At 30.1% G+C, this 7,368-nt stretch overlaps 1 pseudogene; it reads left to right on the plus strand.

Annotated features, from left to right (window-relative positions):
• Window positions 1-5,759: 5,759 nt before the first annotated feature.
• On the plus strand, window positions 5,760-6,438 carry LOC110037550 (annotated as a pseudogene).
• Window positions 6,439-7,368: the final 930 nt, after the last annotated feature.

A 7,368-nucleotide genomic window follows, 5' to 3' on the forward strand; every position in this document is an offset into this window, starting at 1 on the left:
TTGAACTTTTATTTCTAATTTCTTCCACTTCTCAGTTGAATAACCTTATTTTGCTCTTTCTTTTTATCCTTTGGATTCACTTCAACAATACGACAAAACGTTCTTGGAGGTCTATTGCTGGTAGCAATACATTCCAATTGATTTTACATGTTTCTAATTGCAGCTCCTTGACTTTGTAATTGACTCCCCATTTACAATATCAATTATTTCATTGACAACTTTTTTTCCTTACTCTGCAAATTTTTAAAACTTGGAGGGTAATAAGATTTATAAGTTTGATTTCCTTGATTTTTGGAGTTTCCCAATGAACTTGAAACATTAGAGTTATTGTTACTCCAACTAAAATTTAGATGATTCTTCCAACCAAGATTATAATAATTGGCAAAAGGATTATTAGAAAAATTATTTATTGCATTTAAGGTTTCATAAGAAGATTGAGATTTTATCATTTGTCCCAATGAGTTTTCCTCAAGCACATGTGATGTTCCATATTGATCTATCTTCTTTGATATTGCAGCAATTTGAGAAAGCAAAATAGATATTGTATCAAAATCATGAATACTAACTACTCTTTCTGGAGTTACCCTTTTAGAAGTCCATTGAAAATTATTAGTAGTCATCTCTTCAATTAAAGAATATGCTTCATCGAATGGTTTTGACATTAATGATCGACCAGCACCAATGTCAATTATAGATCTAAGAGATCCAACCAATCCATTATAAAAAGTTTGAATTATTAACCAATCTGGCAATACATGGTGTGGGCACTTTCTAAGGAGATCTTTAAATTGTTCCCAAGCTTCATATATTTATTCTACTTCAAACTAACAAAAAGATGTGATATCGTTTCTAAGCTTAAAAGTTTTTGATGGTGGGAAATATTTAGATAATTTTTTTTAATAATTCTCCCCAAGTTATGATAGATCTTGGTGCTAAAGAGTTTAACCACATCTTGGCTTTATCCCTTAATGGAAAAGGAAAAAGTTTAAGTATGACAACATCATTTGAAACTCCATCATATTTAAATGTAACATACAATTCTAGAAAACTAGCAAGATGTATGTTAGGATATTTAGTTGGTGTTCCCCCAAACTAATTATTTTATATCATTTGGATAATAATAGGTTTAAGCTCAAATGAAGTAGTAGCTACAACAGGGTTTTGGATACTCAAGTGAATTTCATCTACTATAGGATTAGCAAAAACTTCTAAAGGTCTCTGATGATGTTTATTTTTAATTTCTTGATTATTTAAGTTTGTGGCCATTCTGTTCAAATTTTTTTTATTCTTTTTGTTTTTTTCAAATTTTCTAATAGTTCTTTCAAACTCCAAATTATAATGTACTAAACCTTCAGATCTCAAACTACACATACACAAATACAATAAGCAATTAAAATAAGAAAACACACTTAAATATAAAAATATTTACTAAACTACAATTTTTCTTAATATAAGCTTTTCAATTTAAACAAAGTTTTCTAAATTATAAAGTAATTTACTGTGCCTCCCCGTCAATGGAGCCAAAAATTTGATGCTAATTTTCTGTATGCTCTGTAAGAATTTTTCAATACTACAACACACATGACAACACAATTAGTAAATATGCATATCAATCATAGTAAAATCACTTTAGTATAGATAGTTTTATATTTTAAAATCTTTAAGTTGTCAAACCTAGTAATTACACAAGTATATGTATCGCTCAACTAATAAAGGGCTCTAATGGAGTCCTAAGTATTGATCCCACAGAGATGTGGATATTCTTATGGTTATAACGTAAAACACAATATTCAAACTATAAAAAATTAAGCAAGAAAAATAGGTTGAAGCTAAGTTTAATATATGTTGATGGAAATGTAGTTAAAAGAACTAAGCTAACTAAGCTATTTTCTAAACTTAAAAAATAAATTTACTAAAATAAACAAAGTTTTTTAAAGAAGAGTTTAAATTTAAGAAATAATCCTTCTCCATAACAATGATTTTATGGTTAGCAAAGTAATTAAAATAATTTAAAATTATATATAAAATTGAATTGTTGCAAATAGAAGCTATTCTATTCTTCACCATCTGTAGAGTGCATAAAGAACATTAATTAATTCAGAGTTTGGTCCCAAAATCTGAGGTTAGGCTGAGAGCATACTGGCTCCCACTGTAGAGCTCCCACTTCTCCCTCCCCTGAGGGCTTACATATTGATTTAATTTCTAAGCAACTAGTCCAATTTGGGAATTTTAGTCTGTCGCCCTAAAATCTCCAATTCTACGCCCATCAAAATATATTTTATTATTTATTTGCACTCAACCTTATAGACTACATTCTCATCCATGAAATTTAACGTGTCTCTTACCTTATTTTAGAAAGCATAGACCTTTTGGATCTTATGTTTTTCAACAAATTTTAACATTTCAACTGGTCATAGCAAAAAGTAAATGAAGATCATAGTTCAAATCACACAATTTATTGACATTTAAAACCTTGCACAACAATATTAATTCTTCAGAAAACTATATCTCATTGTAGGGAGAAGGATAAAGAAGACTACTCAAAAGTCATGAAAAGGATATGACAAAAAATGGATTTTATATATAAAAATAAATTTACAAAACAAAGAAAGGAAAGAACACAACTTATATCACATTCCTTCTCAGGAAAATCCATTGAAGTTCCCCTTAAGCACTTTATCTCTTTACAATCACACTCAATTCTCTCTCGGAAGTGTAATGAAGAAGAAATCTCTCACCTTCACTCTTCTCTTACAACTCTAGAAAAAAAATCCTCTCCAAAACCTAACCCTCAAATCTCCTCCAAAGACTCCACATACTAAAGACTCCATGATCCCCAAAAATATAGTTGTGTAAAACTTATAAAGTTAACTTTGCTTTACAATGATGCTAAAAAATTTTTGTGGTATTTTATTATTAAGAACATCAAACAACTAATGTAGGGATTCTATGCAAGTATACACATCTTTATCAAGTAATATAAGACTTTCTATTTAAGCCCTAAAAATCAATCCACGAGGAAGGTTTAAATTTCAAATGATAAATTAACTAGAAAATTCACAAAAATAAAGCAAAATTACTATCACTAATTTTGAATGTTTGAGATACTATCAGAGCTAAATTATTAACTACTAGAAAAATTTAAATGCAAAGTTTAAAAGAGTAACTACTAAACTATATTTATGTGATGAAGTTTTTCAATATGAAAAAGCATCTTTCCCACTATAATGAGTTTTGGTAAAATGAGATGAGATAAATGGTTTAAATATGTATTGTGCCAAATAGGAGCAATTTTAATTCTCTACCCTGATTTAGTGTTATAAAAAATCATTGCCTAATCTCAAGTTTAATCCCTAAATTTGTGGTTAGGCTAGAAGGATACTGGCTCTCTCTCCATTGCTCCCACTTTCCTTCCCCTGAAGGCTAACTCTTGCTTTAGTTCTTAAACACTAAGACTGAATTGGGGATGTTAGTCTGTCACCCTAATAAACTCTAATTCTACACCTAACAATTCATTTCATCATATCTCATAGTAGGGAGAAAGATAAATGAATCTACTCAGACTTCATGAGAAAGATACAACAAAACACAAATTTCATATATAAGAGAAATTTAATACAAAAATAATAAATAAATAACACTTATCTGAAACTCATTAAAATTAATAAGTAAAAATTTGTACTTTTTCGTTTGTTGTTTTCGCCTTCTATTCATTTTGTTCCAATGTTTAAAACTTAAAAATAATATTAAAGCAACATAATAATTTATCTAAAGATAACCAAGGACTAATCACGTTGACTAATGAACTCTCAGTGGCTATAAGGAATGTGGAATAGTGTGGAAGATAGTGGAAAGCGGTTGAAGGGCGCGAAGGGGCGCAAAGGGGGGTCTTTTCTGATTAATTTTTTCACTAAATAGAGCCTAATATTGATTTTCCAATAGGTGCATCCAAAAACTCATCAAAAAGCGTCTAAATTCATTAAAGCTTCTAGAAATAGAGCCTGCACCAACACTGGTGTCGTCGGCGCCACTAGCCATTTAATTAATCTGCGTTCTCTGTCAAATGGCACCGTCGGAGCCCAATCTGGCACCGTCGGAGCCCAATCTGGCACCGTCGGCGCTGAACATTTCTTCTAAAGCTCCATTTTGACTCCAAATTCCACCTTTTTCGCTTCAAATCTTAAAAATCAGCAACCTGCAATAAAAGATGAAAAATACCTTTCTTTAAAGTGCAATATCACAAAAAATGAGTATAAAATATAGGTCTAAATATGCATGTATTTGTAGTGTATTAAAATCTCCGAAACTTAAATGTTACTTATCCTCAAGCAACTCCTTTACTACATAAAAATTTGACTTATGACAAAGATTTTAACTTCTAGATTTCCATATTTTAGTTCACTCAATATAATTGCATAACTTAAGAAAAATGTAAAATAACTCTAGTTAATACTAAAGGTATAAGAATATCTAGCAGTCAAGTTTAAGATTTCTTATTCTTTATTCTTTTCAAGGAAAATTGCAAATTATTCATATTAAAGCCACTTAGAAGATCCATATGGAAAAGAACTTCATGAATATTTACTAGTAAATAAGCTAGTACTAAAATATATGTTTAGATAAATATAGCCAAGCCTTGTTCGTTAAGTTGATTTAAGTGAAGCCAATTTTTAAATAGGTATCTCCTCAAGCTTCTCCTCACATCTTTTTCTTTTCTTTTCTTTTTTTTATTTTCTTTTCAGGATCTTTTTCAAACCTTTTTCTTTTCTTTTCTTTTTTTTATGTGAGGATTACTATATTTGGATAGCCCTTAATGATTTTGATCTTCACTATCTGCTTCTTAATGTTAAAAACTTTTCGCATTCCTTCACTTTATAAGTATATATTAGCTTTAAAGATTTTTCATAAAGTTTAATTACTTTTTTCTTACATGAATCTCTAAGATTTTCAGTACTTCAAAATACGAATTCCCTTACTTACAATAGAAAAATATAGACTTATTCTCTCATGCCAAATATCTTAATCTTTAAAATTAACCTTTATTATTGAAAATTTTTACTTAAGTTTACTATATATTTAGAAAACAAATATAGTTATCTAAATTTTCCCTCTAGTACCAATGGTCATGTTAAATTTTATAAAATTTGAAAATATAGCTAATTGAGTAAAAATAAAATTAAGTTTCTTTTTCTTAAAAAGGAATTTTTCTTTCCCCCCAAACATAAATAATATTTAGCAAGAAAAACTGAAAAAAATAAAGGGTGAAAGAAAACATTTAATACATAAGGAAAAGACTTACCTATTGAAGGATTAATTAACTATATTTTTGGTGAAAGCACTATAAACGATGAAATTTTGTTAAATGCCTTCTTTTTTTAATGATATTCCTCTTAAGAGTGATGAAAATTCAATACGCTTTACAACAGTTTTCCTTGTGTTGATTGTTACCTGTATTGGCATGAGAGCTATGTATATCATGCAAAAGCTTCAAAATAGCCCCCTAACTTTTTGCGAGGCCACTTTAGTTCCGAAGTCTATAGAAGTGTTGACTCTTTTTCTTTTTCAAACTCATTTAATTTGTGCCGAAATAGCCATACCAGAGGAATACGTCAGCTCCAATTTAAAGAGTATGGGAATTATTGACACTTTTATAGACTTTGGGATAAGAATTGCCCCATGTAAACAATCAGGGGACTATTTTAACACTTTTACTTTTACTGTTGAGTAGAAGAATAGACTGAACATGATTATGGTTTCAGATCAACAATATCAGCAGAGCTCTTCATAAATGTGGATATCATATGCGTGGATTTGAAACGATGTACAACGGGCATACCGGTTGAAAATTGAGCGCCATGATATTCATCGGCCCCACCTATTACCAACGCCTTAAACACATGGTGGATGACAAGATCCACTTGAGAGGGCGTGGCCCCGTGCAGATCCTTACAAAGCATCCTGCCGAAAGCCATTCTCGTGATGGCTGTTTCAGATAGATGGAATGAGGATGCATGATTGTTCACGGCGCCTCTCACTTCCTTAAGGAGATTTTGTTCGATCAAAGCAATGCATATAGAGTTCTTGTCTATGAGAGATGCTGGCTCATAGCCATCACCAATCTGAAGAAGATTTGTATCGAGTGTATATGTTGCAAGAATAAGATCGACATTGTTCAAATAAGCTTTCTCCCATTCTTATTTTTGTTCATTATCTTTAATCATTTTATAATAGCATTCAAATTGTCTTATTTCATATTTTATTGTGATAAACCATACAAGAAACTGTCATTCCAGTCTTATTATTGTCTCATCTATTCTTATTTCGATCCTGTAATAGGTGCACATACCATTCACTCGCAAGTTGTTCTTCCAAGAGCTCATGTTTATGGCCATTGCCCTTAGAATGCTCACCAAGCAAGAAAAAGTTACCAGAAAATGAAGAAAAGATTCTGAGTGAGAGATTCCACCTCATGTTTTGCACTGTTTGAAATTAATATTTCTAATACATAACTTATGGTTTAAATGAAGATTTTTAAGTCTTTTCTTTATGTATTAAATGTTTTCTAATGCATAACTTATGATTTAAATGAAGATTTCTAAAGCATAACTTATGGTTTAAATTAAAGGAAAACATTTAATCCTTGAAATGAAGATTTTTAAGAGATTTAGCAAGTATAAATATCATTATGAAGTAATATAAGACTTTCTCTTTAAGTCCCAAATATTGATCCTACGAGGAAGGATCAAATTTGAAATGATAAATTAATTAGGAAATTCACATAAACAAAATGAAATTACTCTCACTAATTTTGAATGTTTGAGAAACTATTAGAACTAAATTATTAACTACTAGCAAAATGTAAATGCAAAGTTTAAAATAGTAACTACTAAACTATGTTTATGTGATGAAGTTTTCTAATACAAAAAAACATTTTGCCCACTATAATGAGTTTTTGGTGAAATGAGATGAGATAAATGGTTTAAATTTGTATTGTGCCAAATTGGAGAAATTTTAATTCTCTACCCTTATTTAGTGTTATAAAAAATCATTGGCTAATTACAGGTATAGTCCCTAAATCCATGGCTAGGCTAAGAGGATACTGGCTCTAACTTTAGAGCTCCCACATCCCTTCCTCTGAAGGCTTAACATCTACACTTCAGCACCCAAATGATAGGACCAAATTGGGGATTTTAGTCTGTCACTCTAAACCATAAAATTGTCCAATTCTACACCTAATAATGTATATTTTCTTATTTATTTGTACTTAATTACATGAAAGAAATACTCCTTCATGGAATTAAATGTGATTATAACTCTAATGTAGAACTCATACTCTATTTCCTAGATCATATGTTTCACAACATATTT

This window comes from Phalaenopsis equestris, unplaced genomic scaffold (assembly GCF_001263595.1).
Source record: "Phalaenopsis equestris unplaced genomic scaffold, ASM126359v1 Scaffold220875, whole genome shotgun sequence".
Taxonomy (NCBI): domain Eukaryota; kingdom Viridiplantae; phylum Streptophyta; class Magnoliopsida; order Asparagales; family Orchidaceae; genus Phalaenopsis; species Phalaenopsis equestris.